The 16,710-nt window shown below is 39.4% G+C and overlaps 1 long non-coding RNA gene across 2 annotated transcripts in view; it reads left to right on the top strand.

Annotated features, from left to right (window-relative positions):
* The first annotated feature begins 2,899 nt into the window (after positions 1-2,899).
* LOC117265020 (uncharacterized) overlaps positions 2,900-16,710 on the top strand; it is a 31,285-nt gene continuing 17,474 nt past the window's right edge. The window contains exon 1 of one of the 2 annotated variants that reach the window (XR_004502378.2): positions 2,900-3,500. This is a non-coding gene — a long non-coding RNA (uncharacterized LOC117265020). The remainder of the gene's footprint in view (positions 3,501-16,710) is intronic. The other variant, XR_004502379.2, reaches the window with a different exon arrangement.

The following is a 16,710-nucleotide window of genomic DNA, read 5'->3' as shown; positions in this document are numbered from 1 at the left end:
CTCAGTAAAGCTCATCTCTGTGCTTGTCATCTTCACGAGGGTCTTGACCTGATCACAGTTTATACCGACTTGAGTGGGCAACTGCTCACCTTCAAAGGCATCTGGCAATTTGGAAGAGTGTCTATTCACAGATGAATCATGGTTAATGCCAACAATGTGAACAGAGTGCCCCAGGATGGCAGTGGGGTTATGGCATGGGCTGGTATAAGCTACAGACAACAAACTCAGATGCATTTCATTGATGGCAGTTTAATGCCAGAAATAAGGTCCTGGGGCCTCATTTATAAAGCTTGCTTACGCACAAAACGGGGCTTGAAAGTGGCGTACGCCACTTACCACGCAAAGGCTGTGATTTATAAAAATAAACTTGGCGGGAGAATGTGCGCACCTGTAAGCAAACTCTGAGTCATGCGTGCGCACATTTTGGAGACACTGGGAAGTGGCGAAGCACACGGCGAGGTGAAGTGTAGTCGGATTTTTATTGATGTCTCACACAAATTTAATGTCACGCTATATCCACCTTAGATCCACGTTATCATTGAAATTAAATCCAGCAGCCTAATTTTGCGTTTGGAGTGAGTTTTAATTGTTTCATAAAAACGTTGTAAAATCCAACTCAAATCCTGAACTGAAATTCTTTCTAAATACTTATTTAATCCGCACTGCCTCTAACGTCTCATTGTCCACTCTGTGAGCGCAGGAGGGGGAGAGGATGGCGCGACTGCATGGAATATATTTACTTATTTAGCTAAATATTTCCAGTGCATTTATCATGTCTCGAAATACAGCCATTAAGCACAACCGTTACACTCACTTCATCAGCCCTACTTAAACATGTGCTGTTCATGACAAAACCGGCATTAAGAAACATGTTCGCTTATTACACTTTCATCTTTGAATTGTATTTCAAATTACACGTTGTATTTTGGGACAGGGATATCACTGGTTCATGCTGTAATTCAGGCCGGGAGTCTGATCAGACTAATTGCCATAAACATATAAATTGCTGTGACCCTCGTGCGTAATTGCGCAAGATGGCACTGTCCGTGCAGTCCCACAGACACAGTTGACAGCTTCAGCAGCGCTGATGTGCTGCCACTTTATTTCGCTTTCTTGTATTAGTGATCCTGCTGCTGTGGCCACCAAATAAAATTTTTCTTCAGTCCTCCACCTCCCGTTAAAGGGTCTCTAGCTTAGTCTCGGAGAAATTCCGTTTTTTGGTTCGTTTCTCACCCGTCGCCGTGACTCACACAACGAGAGAACACTCGCATGCCGGCTTATTTATATGCAGATCGCATTCGTGAGGTGATTTGCATGACCATTTATGGTTGAACTAGGGCGTGTAGAGGGCGGAATATGAGGCGGATCTGGGTGCGCACAACTCCAGGAGGTCTGTGATTTATAAAGAGAACATTGCGTGCAAGTGTGCGTGCGCACGGTTTTATAAATCAGATTATTTTTGGGCGCACGTCAACTTTTAGTATGAATCCTAAGCACTCTTTTATAAATGAGGCCCCTGGTTGTTAAGAATTTCCCCTTTAAATGCACAGAGATACAGTGACAAGATCCTGAGAGCCATTGTCATGACATTCATCCACCGCCATGACCTCATGTTGCAGCATGAAAAAGCATGGTCCCATGCTGCAAGGATCTGTACACAACTCCTGGAAGCTGAAAACATCCCAGTCCTTGTGTTGCCTGCAGACTCACCAGACATGTCACCCACTGAGTATGTTTGGGATGCTCTGGATCCGTGTGTATGACAGCATGTTGCAATTCCTGCTGATATCCAGCAACTTTACACAGCCACTGAAGAGGAGTGGGCCAACATTCCACAGGCCACAATCAACAACCTGATCAATGCTATATGAAGGAGATGTGTCGCACTGCATGAGGCAAATGGTGTCACATCACATACTGACTGATTCTTTGAGGTATCTGGGACCAAAAAATACATTGCTGTAGCGCTAGTCCTGTGAAATCCTTATAAATGTATTTTTTTAAGATCAACCTGCACATTTTAGGGTGTCCTTTTATTGTGACCATCCCAAGACACATCTGTGTAGTAATGATGCTGTTCAATCAGCATTTTGTCACCTGTCAGTTGGATTTGATTATCTTGGAAGAGAAGAAGAGCTTACCAACATGGATTTTAACACATTTACGAAGAAAATTTGAGAGATATAACTTGCATAGAAAGTCTTTGACTTAAACCTGTGAAAAATGGAAGCAAAACAAGTGTTGAATTTAAATTTTTGTTCCGTAGATCACATTTTTGCATAAGGTCCTAGCGAAAACCAAAATGTCATATTCATAAATGTAAAACTGACAACACACAAAATTGAGTATCAAGTAAGAACATTAAGTGCTTCTCTTAAAAAAAAAAACAGTTACTGGCTGTATCCAATCCTAAACACAAGGGTAACTAAACTTCATGTATTCCAAATAAAACTAGTGTGCTAGCAGATTTTAGCAGAATATCTGTCTATGTTTTGACAGGAGAATGAGGATTCACTCTAATTCATTAAACAACTTAACTTTGAACATTTGTGCTGTATGAGGATATCAAGTCATTCCAAATCACAGGGATGAAGTCCAAGTGAATTCATGTGTTATGGGTGTTGAAGTCATCAGATTCATGACTCAAGACTGACTTAAATCCAAGTGATGTGACTGAAGTCCACACCTCTTTTTAAATATGACAGAGGATATGTTAAGAATCCGATGGCCCATCTGCAGGTCCACATAAGGTTTTATTTGATGATTATGAAATGTACAAAACTGCTGTATTTGCTGTGTGTAAGTGGTTTACTCATACAACCCATCATTCAAAAGCTACCCTCCTTGGGGTGCCATTAATGCTGACCATTTCAAGATACAACCACCACAGCACGCTCAATAAACGCTCCTGTTGACTTCCGGTTTTGGCAGCAGAGTGAACAGCAGCATGCCCCTGAGCTCTCCTGATTTTTCACGCTTATCACATAACCTGTAGAGCTTTGCAACCAACTTTTTGACCTTATATGGATGAACACTCTAGATGTTAACATAAGCCAAAGTCCTAAATGCCACCTAAAAATCAGACTATAAGAAAAATAACGGACAGAGGGAGGCTGTTGCGGCTAGCGCTAGCATGGCTAACGCTTATTCGTCGCAAGCTAACTGACAGTTTTTTGGACACACAGCCTCCACCCTGGTTTTTGAGAGAGATGGAAAAAATAACGAACGTGATCCAGAACACATTTGCTGCCCGTCTCAACCAAGTGGATGAATCTATCGAGAAGCTGGGGGGAGGACTGCAAGCTAACACGGACAGGATAGCTCAATTGGAGCAAAAATGCACTGAGCTGGAGCAGTCACCAGACTTCAACAAGACTACGACGAGTTGGCCCAAAAACACTCCCGGGCTGAGGCAGAACATAGGGCGCAAATCGACGACCAGGAGAATCGTCAGAGAAGGAAACATTTAAAGATTGCAGGATTCCCGGAGGGAGTTGAAGGTAACAATGCCGTTGCCTTCCTAGAAAAATGGTTACCATCGATACTGGGTCTCTCTCTGTGACACTGGAGATAAAAAAAGAGTGCAGCGCACCCTATGCCAACTCCTCAGTAAGAAAAGTGGCTATTGGCTGTCCTAAAAGTTGCTAGAAGTCCCTAAATGACGTCATCATCTAATTTGCATAATTTGCCATATGCATGTAATTGTAATGGATGCTGTAGGAGAGAGGAATAACGTTGTGGGAGAGACAAAAGCTGAGTAAAAAACACCCTCAGTATGTTTAGAACTACAAATGAACCTTCTTTCAGTGATTTATATTAGACAAAGAAAATTTTACATTTACATCCCGCCCTGGATCAGCCAGTGGCGGCTCCACGCATGCATGATTCACTTGCAGTCTGGACGCAGAGGGGTTAACATCTCCTCCTCTGACTGTGAGTGCTTTGGGACGGGACACGAATACTTTATTTGCAGTATAAAAACAATCTAATGATATTAAACACAACACACACAGATTAGTCAGTCAGTAGAGTGTATTGATGCAAAGACCTATTGCCAACCCAGTCCTGCACACTGCACCTGTACCTGGCACTGTTTTTTTGGTGGTTCCTGCTCTACTTTCTTCCTTCTCCTCCATCTCTTCCTCCTCCTTCTCCTTCTCCTCTTCCTCCTTCTTCTCCTCCACCTCCTCTTCCATCTCCTCCTCCTCCTTCTCCTGTCCCTCCTCATCTGTCTCTTCCTCCTCCTCAGTCCTATGACTGGCATTATCCTGTCCTTCTGCATCAACTCCACGACTGACACTGGCCTTGTCAGCTAATAATAACAATAACAGCAACAATGATAAACGTTATAGCACTTTTGCAAAGAATTCACAGTGTTAGAACACAAATACAATATAAAAATCAACATAACAAAAGCGCCACACACACACACACACACGCACGCACACACCCACACACACACACACACACACACACACAGTGTAAATGAATTACTCACTTTAATGTATTTTTCTTGAGCTGGTAAAAATGGCTATATATTAATGTAGAAACAGTACAGGAAAACAGCTGTATAGCTTATATATTCCAATATTATCTTTTTAACTTTGAACACAGACTCTCTCCTGAAGTAGGCTATGTTTTCTTTTGCAATAAAGAAATTTGTGTTAATTGATAAAGCAGATTAATGATTTATGCATGTATGGTGTAACATTACTGATAGGCTACCTTCAATGTTCTGTGTGCGAACTAGGGTTGGGACTCGTTAGGATTTTAACGATTCCGATTCCTTACCGATTCCTTCTTAACGGTCCGATTCCTTACCGATTCCTCTTACCGATTCCTACATTATATTCATTATACTTGCTATACTTAAACAAGTATATAATAAACACAAATGCAATCATACAAATACAAAAACTTTATTCTAACTGTTGCACAGTACAATTAGGCCTAGATGAAAATACACATTTGTGTGTGGTGTGTATTTCAGATTTAGAGCTTGTATCATCTCCCTGAGAATATATAATAACAAAAAGTGATTCTCTGATTTCTACAGTAACAATATTACCTCAAATTAACCACAGCAATGTAATAAAAAAATACTTATATGCATTCATGCTTGGGCACTGTTATTTACGTGACAACACCTGAACATAACACACACACACACACATTGGCTGTTTGTTTCTACCACTCCCCTCGCTGGAAGCGGACCTCCCGCCGCCCGCCTCCGCCTTAATTAAACGCTGAAAATTAAATGAAAGAGGGAGACGGGTTTTTCCTATTTTATCTTATTTTGTTATATTTCTCCCTCTCCTACAACAACTGTGTGACACAAACTCAGTGCTTTAGTAATTAAATAATGTCGGGCTCGGACAGAAATATGCAGCCCGTGCCGCACTCTAATGGAAATGCACGTGACGTGTTTTTTTTTTTTTTTTACAATCAAGGAACCGTTTGCAGGAACCGTTACTCCAAATGTGATGGAACCGGTTCCGGAACCGGAACTTTGGACCCAGTTCCAAAAAAGAACCGGAACTGGATCCGGATCCCAACCCTAGTGTGAACACATCCAAAAATGCAAACTAGAGTTCTCAATGGACCTGAAAATTACAACCCGACCCTGCGGATTTTTAAACCCAGACCCGACGCAGCCGACACACCTGCATTAGCCTTATTGTCTGCCCGAAAAAAAGGAAGCCCGAGGTCCTACCCGGCCCGAGTCATTTGCATATTTTTTCAGCCCGAACCCAGACCAAACCCGCGGGCCCGGTTGGGTTTGTCGGGCCGGCCCGACCCGTCTGGGATGATAGGGCCATGTAGGCAGTGCTTGCTAACCGCTCGTATCCCCCTTTAATATGCAAAATATTAGATTGACCCAGTCTGATGTTCCACTCTGTGCCACTGCCACCTGCAGCTGCGAGGGCAGGCTGCTGCGGTCAACCGCGGCAGCGTTTTATGGGGTGAAAAAACGTTCCGACCTCCGGCCGGTTCGGCCTGGAACAGACCGGCCGTTCGGGAATACTCCCGAACCTCCCTATGGCCAGCCCGCCCCTGGGACCCACACACCCCATACCAATGTAGAATGGTTTGTCTATGTGGGCCTAATAAGACACATCTCTTTTTAAATGGGTTTCATGCTCTTTCTATTTTATACAATTTTTTTTAAACAAACTCTAATGGTTTTCAGTGAAAAAAGTCTATTTTCTTCAATGGCTTTCACATTACTGGACCCAGACACCCCACACCAATGTAGAATGGTTTGGTCAAGTGGGCCCTAATAAGGCACACCTCTTTTTAAATGGGTTCAATGCTCTTTCTATTTTATAGGAATTTTTTAAACAAACACCATTGGTTTTCAGTGAAAAAAGTCTATTTTCTTAAATAGCTTTCACGTTACGGGACCCAGACACCCCACACCAATGCAGAATTGTTTGTCCAAGTTATTGGACTGAGCATACAAATGAACAGACCCTGCCTAACACTTAACTGATCAATCGGCAAAATATCAAGGTTCATTATAATAACTTGAGAGTTGAGCAATCTATGCAAGTTCAATAATGCTACCACAACACTACGGATTTCAGTCAATTTTAGGGTGTACCTCTTTAGTTGGGGAAAAAGAGGTTAGGGTCCAGAGTTTGACAGAGCTTATTCTATTTTTACTACAACAACCTGAGTATATGTACCTTATAATAATACAGAGAAAAGAGGGAAATATTCTGTTAATAATTAGGACTATTTTATGATGTGTTACAAGCCATATAATGTACATAAAAACCACCCCAATGGGATATAGGTGTCTGGTTTGGAACGTAAAAGGGGTAAACAACTATGTGAAGAGGAAACGCATTTTAAGTTATTTGAAACAGCACAATGTTGATATAGCCTTATTGCAGGAGACACATCTGACAGACAATGAACATGCTTAATTGAAACAAGGTTATAGCCAAATATTTTTTTCATCATATACATCTCAAGCTGGAGAAGTGGCCATGCTACTTCACAGAAATGTCCCCTTTCAGGTGAATTCAGTCATTAAGGACCGTTATGGGAGATTTGTGATAGCACAGGGGTTATTACACTTAGAGCCCATAACACTGGTTAATGTTTATGGAGCGAACACAGATAATCCTCAGTTCTTTGAGAAACTGTTTTTACTCTATCTGACTTACACACTGAGGTCTACATGGGAGGAGATTTAAGTCTAGTTTTGGATCCAATCCTTGATAGGTCTGCTCTTTAACACGGAGTGCTATATTTCTAAAAGAAGAGATGATAGGAATGGGGCTTGTAGACATCTGGCATACATTAAATAAGGATACTAGAGGATACTAATTTTATTCTTCTGTCGACAATAGTTATGCCCATACAGATTTAATGTTGATGCCCTCCTCTAAGATACATCAAGTCACATCTTGTGAGTATTTGGCAAGAACCTTATCAGATCATGCTTCCTTGTTAGTAACAATACCTGCAGTCACGCCAGTTACCAGACGCAACAGATGGAGATTCACCTCACATTTACTTAACGAATCAGAATTTGTGAATACAATCAGCATGGTACAGAGCCTCAAAGGGGATGTGGATGTTCTGTTTTTTTAATTAAAGTATCTCGTGCGCAGGAGAAAGTATCTCGTGCGCAGGAAACACTATCTCGTGAGCACGTTAAACTTTCTGGCGCGCACAAGAAACTATCTCGCTTTTCTCGGAAAATCATCTGGATGAATGCATTTACTACCAGCAGTGACCCAGAAATCATTGGAGGCTACTACATGGAGGCAGTCGAGAGATTAGGTGGTTGTCCAAGGATTGTCAGAGGCGACCGGGGCACAGACATTTACAACATCTGCAACATTCTGATGGTGGAGTCACAGCTGCATCTTCCAGCTGATGCTTGTCAAGCAGTGGATTTGTACCTGCATTTGAGAAATGAGATAAGATCTACTCTCTAATTTGAGATGTGTATTCATCTAAACTGATCACATCACACAATGCTTCTCCAGTCCACTATGCTTTATTCACCAAAAAAAATTAACACCAAGTTGTTAAGTTTTTCAGGAACTCTGTAGACGCTATATTTGTAACTTTGGACTATTTTGCCTTAGAGAAAGGATTGATCTGTCTCTGTGTGCACACTGACTGCACTGTAACAGTGCTATGTGACAGATATTAAGAACATTTGCAACATTATTATGGGGCAGTTGAAACTTCAAGTGGTTGCTTGTCAAGAATTGTATTTGTACCTATATATCTGAGGAATGACAGAGTATTCTTATCAGTATTTTTTCCTGGAATTAGACAGTTCAATTTGTTGTACAGCATATAGGAGTGTTGTCATAGATGTTTTACTTTGCCTTTATATCAGTCATGAACAGGAAACAAATAAACCCAACCATAACAAAGAAAAACAAGACAGAATGTGAATGAAGAATTCATTTTTTATTGAAAAACATTTTACTTTAACCATTACAGGCAGTATGTTGCCCATATGAGGCTTCAGCAAAAACAGCCATGGGTAGCCATTTGAAATAGAATGTGGATTCTAATTCTATATTGGATTCTAATAACGTCTGAATCTATGACGGCAGAGTATGCAGCCAAGCTCTCTATGACCTGCTCAACTCGGTCACGGGCATCAGACTCCACCTGGGCAGCTAATTCTAACAGTGTTTGCACAATGTCAGGGAGCGCCATGATCTCAGTGCGCATGCGCTCGCGCGTGCAGCCTGTTGCAGTCGCCCCTGCTTGTTTTCTCAGTTTTCGTTTAGTTTAGTTTAGTTTATTTATTTGTAGTTTCGTGGACAATCCCCATTAATTGACTGTAGGAAAAAAAAAACAGTAAATAGGGCAGCTTTAGCCAAGGTGGCTAATTTCCAGCTGTAGTCCCCAGCCAGATGATGATAGGCAACCTAAAATACAAATACAAATACATACTTACTTTTTTGCTTTATTAAGTTTGGTATTTGTGCTTGCTTTTTTGTGACTGTCATTTTGAAACTGCGCCCTCTCCAAACATGCTGATCTCAATCAATCCAATCAATCCACAGGAAATCATTCCTGCCTGTGGCCATCAAACTGTACAACTCCTCCCTCTGAGTGGCCCTGAGACTTTTTCACACACTGCAATAATCTAGTGTAACTTGTGCAATAACCCCATTTCACCCTGACTGTATATATTCTGTTTGTGTAAATAATCTTGTTCAGCTTAAAATATATATATACAGTACAGGCCAAAAGTTTGGACACACATTCTCATTCAATGCGTTTTCTTTATTTTCATGACTATTTACATTGTAGATTTTCACTGAAGGCATCAAAACTATGAATGAACACATGTGGAGTTATGTACTTAACAAAAAAAGGTGAAATAACTGAAAACATGTTTTATATTCTAGTTTCTTCAAAATAGCCATCCTTTGCTCTGATTACTGCTTTGCACACTCTTGGCATTCTCTCGATGAGCTTCAAGAGGTAGTCACCTGAAATGGTTTCCACTTCACAGGTGTGCCTTATCAGGGTTAATTAGTGGAATTTCTTGCTTTATCAATGGGGTTGGGACCATCAGTTGTGTTGTGCAGAAGTCAGGTTAATACACAGCCGACAGCCCTATTGGACAACTGTTAAAATTCATATTATGGCAAGAACCAATCAGCTAACTAAAGAAAAACGAGTGGCCATCATTACTTTAAGAAATGAAGGTCAGTCAGTCCGGAAAATTGCAAAAACTTTAAATGTGTCCCCAAGTGGAGTCGCAAAAACCATCAAGCGCTACAATGAAACTGGCACACATGAGGACCGACCCAGGAAAGGAAGACCAAGAGTCACCTCTGCTTCTGAGGATAAGTTCATCCGAGTCACCAGCCTCAGAAATGGCAAGTTAACAGCAGCTCAGATCAGAGACCAGATGAATGCCACACAGAGTTCTAGCAGCAGACCCATCTCTAGAACAACTGTTAAGAGGAGACTGCGCGAATCAGGCCTTCATGGTCAAATAGCTGCTAGGAAACCACTGCTAAGGAGAGGCAACAAGCAGAAGAGATTTGTTTGGGCCAAGAAACACAAGGAATGGACATTAGACCAGTGGAAATCTGTACTTTGGTCTGATGAGTCCAAATTTGAGATCTTTGGTTCCAACCGCCGTGTCTTTGTGAGACGCAGAAAAGGTGAACGGATGGATTCCACATGCCTGGTTCCCACTGTGAAGCATGGAGGAGGAGGTGTGATGGTGTGGGGGTGTTTTGCTGGTGACACTGTTGGGGATTTATTCAAAATTGAAGGCACACTGAACCAGCATGGCTACCACAGCATCCTGCAGCGACATGCCATCCCATCCGGTTAGCGTTTAGTTGGACGATCATTTATTTTTCAACAGGACAATGACCCCAAACACACCTCCAGGCTGTGTAAGGGCTATTTGACCAAGAAGGAGAGTGATGGAGTGCTGCGGCAGATGACCTGGCCTCCACAGTCACCGGACCTGAACCCAATCGAGATGGTTTGGGGTGAGCTGGACCGCAGAGTGAAGGCAAAGGGGCCAACACGTGCTAAACACCTCTGGGAACTCTTTCAAGACTGTTGAAAAGCCATTTCAGGTGACTACCTCTTGAAGCTCATCGAGAGAATGCCAAGAGTGTGTAAAGCAGTAATCAGAGCAAAGGGTGGCTATTTTGAAGAAACTAGAATATAAAACATGTTTTCAGTTATTTCACCTTTTTTTGTTAAGTACATAACTCCACATGTGTTCATTCATAGTTTTGATGCCTTCAGTGAGAATCTACAATGTAAATAGTCATGAAAATAAAGAAAACACATTGAATGAGAAGGTGTGTCCAAACTTTTGGCCTGTACTGTATATATTTATTTACATTTATGTTTGTTAATAATTCTTGTTTATTTAACTATATATTTGTAAATACTATTGTTTAAATATCTTATATTTTCACGTATCTTTCCTCTCTTGCAAGGAGCACCTGTAACATAAATAATTTCCCCTCGGGGATCAATAAAGTATTTCTGATTCTGTTTCTGATCTGTGATATCAAATGTGCACACCGGTCCCTACCGTATTAGATGGGTAGCACGGTCAGCATGGAGCTGAAGAAGAGCGGCTACTAATGTCACTCTCCTGTGCCGCTCAGATTTCAAATCATTGTCGAATTATGGGCACTATTTTGCGGGGCAGACCACGAAAATTAAATAGCAATGTCCTCTTTGTTTTCTTTTTGATTATGGCATAAAATGTGCAGTCTTGAAGAAGAAAATGAAAATGCAAATAGGTTGATTGATTATTAATTTCATTCAGGAGTCAAATAATGCAGCCTCATTCTTAAAATGAAAAAGCATTTCCGCAAATGCATTTTAATTTAAATATTGGTCACGATTCGTTTCCATACCTCATCAGATGATCATTGATAATTCCTGACCGTGTTCGCTTAATTTTCTGCTCCTCTCCAGTTTGTCGAGGTCGACTGATGTTAGACAAACACACCTGGAGGTCTGCACAGAAGAGTCCTGGCTTTCCTTTTCCTTGTCCTCTCCTGACAACTACTCATAATTTAATTCAAATGAAATTTTGGGGAAAATATCCATCTTCCTGGTGCAAGGCTAGTGTCAGTTTGCATCACTGTAGCGAGTGTGACAGTTGGTTAATTAATGGTTGTGTTTATATTTATAACACTTGTGAGCGAAGTGATTTTACTGTTACAAGTCCCAGGGATGTTATACTCCACATCAGCACTCATGGAATGCTTCTCGTCCAATTAAATTACTCGGTCGGAACTAACTGTTGTATAATTAACTTTATGTCTTAGCCAAACAGAACACTAAAAAAATCAACAATATTTTATCACATTTTGTAATTTGTAGACTACTTAAGTAGCCAAACATACCCCATATGTCACATCAAAGTGTAGTGTGTGGCATATCCGATGTACATGAGTTATTACCTCATTTTTTTAAGTTAGTATCCCTCAGTGATGTTATCCATCGTGACTGAGAGATGAAGAGTATGGATTGTCGAAGGCTGTAACTGTACTCATTCACCTCATTATTGGACTTGGTATCTCATTATTTTGACTTAGTATCTCATTATTTTGAGATAGTATCTCATTATTTTGAGATAGTGTCTCATTATTTCGACTTAGTATCTCATTACTTTGAGATAGTATCTCATTATTTTGACTTAGTACCACATTATTTTGACTTAGTATCATTATTTTGAGTTAGTAAGTCATTATTTTGACTTAGTATCTCATTATTTTGAGTTATTAGATATATTTTTTTCCATCAAGTGGCGGAAATGGGCTTCCATACCACACAGCCAACAGCAGACGGAGACCAGAAAACTCACAGGCAAAACCCATAGTCAGGAACAGAAGGCTGTAGCATTTACTGGGGCAGAGCTGAGAAAAGAAGATCAGAGGCAAGCCAAGTCGATACCAGGAAGTCAGTCCAAAGAGTGAGTGGATCTGTGAGGTATGCAGGGCTGATTGGCGATGTGGGGCAGCTGGGAAGACCAGGTGATAGTGATGAGACTGATTAGGAGGTCTGGCTGGTAGGTCAGTGAGGAGGAGTCAGGGTGAGTGGAAGTTAGCTAGAGCAGCAGGTAACAGGCAGGGTAGATCATGACACCTGGTAGTTAAATAATAACTAGCTACATAATAAATTCTCTCTAAATTCCTCTCAAAATTCCAGATTATTGCTCAGAGGTCGTATGTATCCTGTAGTAATGAAATAGGTAGGCTACTTGGTAGTTAAAAAATAAGTAGCCTACAGTACAAGTTCTTTGTAAGTTCCCGAACTGTTATCCCTTTATTCCATAACTTCACATCTTGTTCCCCTGTACCTACATATATGTATTTGTACATACTGTACAGGTACACCGTTGGTACAAAAATTACACCCTAACTCCGACATAATTACACTGTACGTTGTGGGCTGTAATCTAAATCGTTACCATAAATTCTGGTCTGCAGCTTCTGATTTACTGTAGCATTATACACTATTAGAAGAACAACTTACTTTCTTACTAAAGCAATTGCAGGTTTCACTGACTATACACAGTTTGTGTGTGCACTGAAGAAGGACTTCTGCTCAGTATGAGTATCAGCTACTGACTAACAGTGATATTATGGATGTAGGTAAATTCAGATTAATTCTACAGAATTTCTTATTTCTGGATGTACAAGATAAATTTGACTTTATTTCTGGATGTACAAGATGTCTTTGAGATAATTCCCTCAATTCTTACTCTGACGTAAACAGAGAAGAAGACACATTTCTGTATAGTAGAGTACAGAGTGTACAGTATGTATTCATTTATGTTGTGGTGTTGCAATCTGATTTGATTATATGGCAGCCTAAGCATGACAAAATATGACTTGTTGATAAATAAATGAGAGAAAAAGATATCCCAGCATTTCTCTCCTCAAAGACAAAATGATCTAATCTGTCAAATGTCAAATCCGCATCAAACGTTAAATAATCTGACTCCAGCATCACTAGCTTCTCATGTTGAAGCATACAGTGTATTAATTATAATGCAGACTGTTTTCTGTGGTTATCGTCATCCCAGAGTAACATCATTAGGGAAATCCAGCAGCAAATTAATTACTGATGATGCATCAACAACCCGGGCAATTCTCTGCGGACTGCAACACTTCCGAGACAAAGGCTAATTTGGCATGATTCCCCAGATCATAGGTGACATGGCACGTTGCCTAGTCTATGAATCAAGTCATTTAGTCTCTGAATCCACAAGCACATAAAAAGTCAACTGTGTGTCTCTGTGTTTTAACAATGTGACCTTGACAGTGGGTTTGGGATGCAATGTTTCTCATCAATGGCCAACAATCTGCGTAATGATCAGAGGTCCACATCAGGGTTTTAGTGGAACAATCAATACAGGCCTACTGGCAGTGTGGTGCTATTTAAAAGAGCTGGTGTCAGACAGGTTCCATGTAGAAATATAAATGTAGTGGAAGTGTTAATTACGGTGGCTGGGAAGGTCAAAACAACATCACAAAATACAAAACACTTTTTGTTGAAACAAATTTACATTTTGGAAAACATTTTTACATATCATTAAACAAAAGTACATTACCAAAACACTTTTACCAGTCCCCAAACAAATTTACATATCAGAAAACAAATTAACAAGACGCAAAACACTTTTACAAGCACTGAGACAAATTTACAAGTGGCGAAACAAATTTACAAATAACACAAACCGGAAAGGGAATGTACCAAATCCGGGGTTGACACGGAAGTGATAAAGTTTTACCTTACATACAGACATAAACCTATACATACTTACAAACATACAGGAGGTATGTTATATATATATATATATATATATATATATATATATATATATATATTATATGTATGTACTCATATATAGCATTGCACCTCCTGTATATGTATGTATATGTATATATATATATATATATATATATATATATATATATATATATATATATATATATATATATATATGTATGTACTCATATAGAGCATTGCACCTCCTGTATGTTTGGGAAGTAGTTGAACATATATATTTACATATATGTGTATATATATATATACACATATATGTAAATATATATGTTCAACTACTTAATTACTTGAATATTTAACATACTGTTTCAGTAAATATCTTTTTCTACACAGTGAAAATAATTAATAAATAACTAAAATAATTGTCTTTGCTTATCAATACTTGACTATCAGACTCGACTTCCAGATGACTTAGAAGTGGATCAGAATCATAAATGATTTGTTGTATAGATGAAAATAAGTAAAACAAAACAAACAAAAAAATAACTATCATCATTTTAGAGCATATAGCACTCTAGGCAGGATAACAGCAGCTCCGGTGCAGGGTTAGATGCTTTGCTGAGGCATCTGGTCAAAACAGCGTAACATTTTGGTAAGTGAACAGACATGTGGCACAAATTAGACTATGGAGAGCCACCACATTCTACATAATTAATGGGAAACACTGATGTATGTATAATCTCTCTCGATTTACCTATGTATATAACATGAAACGAATCTTTGTTATTTTACTAGATAAACATAGGATTGATGCCGCCACATGGAGCTGATGGAACAGATTTAAAATCTGTAAGAGGGAAAACACAACGTTATTTACAGACCCGGAAGTAGCAGTGCCCGATCTACTGAAACAAGCTGTCCAGAAAATGAGAACATTTAACAAGGACATGCATGAAGGACCGTACGTCCTCTTGAGACTGCTCAGAGGTGGTCCATGTGCCTGGGTCAGAAAGGCCATTAAAATTGGCAGAATATAAAAAAGAACTCGGAAAGCCATATTCCAGGATCACTTTTTTCATTTGCCTAGAAACACACTCTAAAGGAGGTTAGTGGATCTCATGATTCAATATTTTTACATATTTAGATACTCTACTGTCGGATACATCTACAGTAACTACATGATCTGATGAATTTTTTTGTTTTAACAACAGTGGACAATACCTCAGACTCTGATTCTGAAATTGTCATCTGATCGAGGAGCACAGCTGAATTCAATCGAGCTGACACTGTGGTACATCAATTATTTATTTTTTTAAATACGTATTTATGTATGTATGTATTTATTCATTTATTTATTGGATATAAACTTGATTTTCAGCATAAAACCTATGTCCTGGTCAATATTTTAGAGAAACAAGGCTTGTTTTGATTATTTTGCAGTTATTATAACTATCAGTAACACTGACAACCTTTCGCCATTGTTATGTACTGGATGTGGTAAGGGAGGAATTATGGAAACTTTTACAAATTGTTGATAATTTTATGCATTTCCTCTCAGGTTTTTGAACCACTGAACCAAAGTACTCACAAACACATACCTGAAGATGAAAGGTGGGTACTAATTTTCATACCAGAAGTACTTAATGCCTTTATCGAGGTGGCAGGGTCATACAGAACCAATTAAAAGAACTCTGACACGTTTCGGCATCTAGCCTTCCTCAGGGAGTCAAACCGATTTAATGAGAGACAACAAGTCTTTTCTAGTGGTAACCAATCAATAGGAATCTTGGCTGTATTCATAATGTTTAAATTCTTAGATGACTGTTGTAGGCTTGAAGGATGTCATCTACTGGACTTTTAATATGTCTACACTAGGGCTGCACGATATTGGAAAAAAATTACATTGCGATTTTTTATTTTTTTTTTTGCAATATATTGTGAAAAAAAAACTAGGGATGTCCCGATCTGATTTTTGTGCATCCGATCCGATACCGAGTCCTTTATTTTGAAACCGAGTCCGATACCGAGTCCAATCCGATACTTTGCAAAGCATTAAGAAAGAAAAAAAAAAGAATGCATTCAAGTTGTCCCTTAAGGTTTGTTTTTTATTAAAATAGTATCCAAAAATCTTAGCGGTGGTTCAGCGGCACAAAATGTAAACCAAGTCAATATCTTCTTCTTGTCTTCAATAAACAAAATAGGCCTATATCTTTTTTAGTGGTTTGACACATGAAACAAATATTTTTCTTTTACTCAGTCAAACCCCACAAAGAAACCATAAAACCCATAAAACAGGTCTCTCAATACCAAAATTAAATTGTTTTTACCTGGTTTCTGTAGAACAAAAGAATTATACTCAATTTTCAAAAATACAAATACAACAGTAATCAGTTTCAAGAAAGTATATATTTCTTCCACCAAAGAAAATAA

Source organism: Epinephelus lanceolatus, chromosome 10 (genome assembly GCF_041903045.1).
Source record: "Epinephelus lanceolatus isolate andai-2023 chromosome 10, ASM4190304v1, whole genome shotgun sequence".
NCBI classification, from domain to species: Eukaryota; Metazoa; Chordata; class Actinopteri; order Perciformes; family Serranidae; genus Epinephelus; species Epinephelus lanceolatus.
Note: the sequence above shows the minus strand (reverse complement) of the source record. Positions and strands in the feature narration are given on the sequence as shown.